This window comes from Panthera onca, chromosome A1 (assembly GCF_046562875.1).
Source record: "Panthera onca isolate mPanOnc1 chromosome A1, mPanOnc1 haplotype 2, whole genome shotgun sequence".
Taxonomy (NCBI): Eukaryota; Metazoa; Chordata; class Mammalia; order Carnivora; family Felidae; genus Panthera; species Panthera onca.
The window spans coordinates 122,449,119-122,453,139 of record NC_138339.1 but is presented as its reverse complement, the minus strand read 5'-3'; the positions used below and the strand labels follow the sequence as shown (position 1 = coordinate 122,453,139).

Here is a 4,021-nt window from a genome sequence, read left to right as displayed (position 1 = left end):
ATATTTATGTCTCTACCTAAACATTTCACTGGGCTGACATATTTCCTGCTTTAATTTTATCCAAGACTTGTTGGTGTCAATGATTTTCTTGGTTCCTTATCTCAGAAAGACAAATTAGTCAAGGGCATTTACTATTTAAATTGCCTTATGTTGCGCTTACTCTGCTTTCCTGAAAGAGATAAGGGCTGGGTTTGTATTGTTCTGGGGAGGTGATTGGTTCTTAGTGGCATAATGAATTTACCAATCCCACTTTCAGTCTTAAAACCAGAATGCTGGAACAGCTTACCTCCCCCACCCCCATTTTAATCATCAATTTTAAAAACTATTATAACAGTGTATTCAAACATACAGTAAAGAGAATTGTGTAATTAGCTCCCATGTATCCAGCCTTCAGCTTCAGTGATTATCAACACTTGTAGGCAGTTTTCTGAACAGAAAATACAGTGCCCTGAAAGCTTCAATTCTCGATCAGTATCTAGCTTTTGTCTTTCAAATTTTGGTTCCTGGGGCTTTCGACGTTGCAATTACATTAAAAGAAATTTAAGGAATTTAGTGTTTAATAGTCATTGAAGTCACTCTTTTTCAGTTCGCCTCCCCCTCAGGGAAAGCTGCGGGTTGTTGGGCGCAAGGCCAAATTTGGAGATAACTTCTTGTAGCTCGGAGGTGTTTTTACAAGGACAGACCAATGTCCCAATTTCCCTTCAGAATACCGGCTTAAAAACGAAGTTGGACAACATATGGGCAGTTAGTTCCTACCCTGCCTCAATGCTGTTTTCTAAATATTTACAGAGAATAAGTTTACACAGTAGTTTTCTGGTTACACTCTGGAGAGTATCTCAATAACTTTCTTCCACTTCCACTTCACACGTCCCATTGGGGAGGAGTGTCAGTTTTTCTGAGTTTCAGGGGCTTGTACTGACTGGTTTCTAACCTGTCTCATCCAGAGCGTCAAGGGCCGCTTGTAAAGCAAGTAGGGGCTCCTGAGGAAAGGGAAATTGCTGACCCACAAAAAAGCGGAACGAACCATAAGCCTTGCGCTCGCCCACCTGGGTGTCCCGAAAAGCTAGAGCCGGGGATGGGGGGTGGGAGGGAAGCTTGGGGAAGACCCTATTACCCAATTTGTTCCTCACTGGTCGCCTCTGTTGAAATCTTGGCTTCCCATATATAAGAAGGTGCACAGAGACTTTAACCCTCAGTGGAGAAGCTAGGAATCTAGAATGTAATGCTTCAGCCCTTAGCTTGGGGCTTCCGGTTTCCTTAAGCTTCGAAGGCGTGGTCATTCAGGGTCGCGATTCCACCTCTCGCCGCCTCCGCCCAGCGATTTCTCTGGGAGTTCCGATCTCTTCGCCGGCACTGGAGGGGTTCCGTGGGTCCGAGCGCCCGGAACTGGACGCTCCCCTGTGAAACAGTGGAGAGAGAAGCCCAAACGAGCTCAGCCTCAATTACGAGCAGTCTTCAGTCAGAGGTTGTGGAAGTTAAGACGGAGGCCTTCTTAGGGCGTTGTCCTTAGAAACAGGGTTCAAAGGAAGATGTGTTAATTTCTCACGGCATCTTCCTCGCTGTTCCCCGCCCCCCGCCGGCTGCCGGGACTTTGTGGAGAGAGCCCAGCTCGAAGGGAATGGAGATGGCCCCTCCCTAGCCTGAGTAGTTTACCTCGTCTCTGCACCCCTAGGCGGCGCTGCGCTCCTCTGCACCGACCAGCTCCGCTTTCCCAGACGGCTGCCAAGCCTCCAGTCCCAAGAGTTTAGCTTCCAGCCCGTCAGCCCGGGGCAATTCCAGTATATTCAAGAGGCAGAACGTCGGCGGTCTGTGCACCTCGAGTCCGTTTCGGCGGGCGGCCGGCTCTTGCTCTTTACCACAGTTCGTGCTCTCCGGGAGTCCGGAGCATGGTTCTCGGTCACTGCTGGTGGAGCGGGGACGCCAAGAGGGAGGAGGATGGTGGGTTGGAGTGTGGCGGTTCTATGTCTGTGGGTCTCCTGCTGCTCTGCCGCCAGACAGCTGGAATACTCAGTGTTGGAGGAGACCGTGCGGAGCGTAGCTGTAGGTAATGTTTCCGCGGACTTGGGGCTGTCAGCGGCCGCTCTACGCTTGCGGAACTTTCGCTTACTTTCCAGCCTCCGCGAGCCCTACTTCGGGGTGGATCTGGCCAGCGGTAGCTTGGTGGTCCGAGAGCCGGCGGACCGCGAACGGCTGTGCGGGACTAAAGCTGCCTGCGTCTTGACCTATGAGCTGGTGCTCGAGGACCCGCTGGAGCTACACAAGATGCGAGTTCACGTCGTGGACATCAACGACAACTCTCCTGTCTTCCCTGCCGGCGACGTGCAGCTGCACATCCCCGAGTTCCTGTTGCCTGGAGCCCGCTTTACTCTTCCTAATGCCCTAGATGCGGACGAGGGAAGCAACGGTGTCCTGACCTACACCCTGAGCCCCAGCCAGCACTTTCGCTTGATCATGGGGGCGCGAGTCGACGGCAGTGAATACCCGGAGTTGGTATTAGAGAAAGCGCTGGATCGGGAGCAGCGTGCCACCCACCAGCTACTGCTCACCGCTAAGGATGGAGGGCAGCCCGCGCGCTCCGGAGACGCACAAGTTACCATCATAGTGGTGGACACAAACGACAATGCGCCTGTATTTGAGCGCACAGTATACCGTGCCAAGGTACCAGAGACTGCCCCGAACGGGACTTTGTTATTACGAGTTCAGGCCTCGGACCCAGATGAAGGCTCCAATGGGGAAATCCGGTACTCCTTAAGCAATAGCACGCTGGTGGAGCTGCGACACTACTTTCACGTGCACCCTAGAAATGGGGAAGTGCGGGTAGCTGCTTCACTCGGTCTACCTGAAACGTTGTTGGAAGCATACATTGAGGCGAGGGATGAGGGTACCTTCGGTCTAGCTAGTACTGTCAAACTGCTGGTGGAAGTGACTGATGTGAATGATCATGCCCCTGAGGTGAACCTCCTGACTCTATCCAGTTCAGTTTCTGAGGATGCAGCCCCTGGCACAGTGATTGCTCTCTTCAGTCTAAGGGACGAGGACCTCGGTCCCAATGGTAAGGTCTTTTGTAGCATGTCCAGTGGAGGCCCTTTTAAGCTGAAGGCTTCTTTTGACAACTACTACAGCTTGCTGACTGATGGGCCGCTGGACCGGGAGCAGGTCAGCGAATACCATGTCCTGATTACTGCCTCAGATGGTGGCTCACCCCCACTGAGCACCCGCAGGACAGTGACTGTGTCTGTTGCTGATGTGAACGACAATTCACCAAATTTTGCTCAACCACAACAGGAACTTTTTGTGGCTGAAAACAATGATCCTGGGGCCTCTTTAGGCCGTGTTTTTGCCCAGGATCCGGACCTGGGGAAAAATGGCCTTGTCTTCTATGAGCTGTTGGATATTATCTCTGAAAGGCAGACAGCCTCTAGCTTGGTGGCAGTAGAATCATCCAGTGGGGCTATCACTGCCAAAATTTCCTTTGACTTTGAGGAACTCAGGGGGTTTCACTTCCAAGTGGAAGCCCGGGATGGTGGCATTCCTCCCAGAAGTGCAGCAGTGACTGTGAACTTATTTGTGGTAGATAGGAACGACAATGCTCCAGTCATCCTGTTTCCCTTGCCCAGAAATGGCTCTGTTCCAGTGGAAATTGTGCCTCGCTCTGCCAGAACTGGACACTTGGTCACAAAAGTGGTAGCAGAGGATGCAGACAGTGGCTCTAATGCTTGGCTTTCCTACCATATTTTTCAGGCTTCTGACTCTAGCCTCTTCAGAATTTCAGCCAATATGGGAGAACTTCGTACTGCCCGCTTCATTCTTCCCACTGATGCAGTTAAACAGAGGGTGGTGGTAGTGGTTCGAGACCATGGAGACCCCTCACTTTCCTCTTCTGTCACATTAGGTATACTGTTGAGCAACTTTGCCCCTCAGGTCCTTCCAGACTTTGAAGATACCTGGGAAAGAGGAGGCCACCTTTCCACCCAGAACCTGTATTTAGTAATTGCCCTGGCCTCTATTTCCTTTTTATTTC

The 4,021-nt window shown here is 51.4% G+C and overlaps 1 long non-coding RNA gene across 1 annotated transcript; it reads right to left on the bottom strand.

Moving 5' to 3' along the window:
- Positions 1-539: 539 nt before the first annotated feature.
- On the bottom strand, positions 540-2,745 carry LOC132681447 (uncharacterized). Its single transcript, XR_009611068.3, has 2 exons — positions 1,654-2,745; positions 540-1,505 (listed from the first exon to the last, which is right to left on the bottom strand). It is a non-coding gene; the product is annotated as an uncharacterized LOC132681447 (long non-coding RNA).
- Between the last annotated feature and the right edge of the window lie 1,276 nt (positions 2,746-4,021).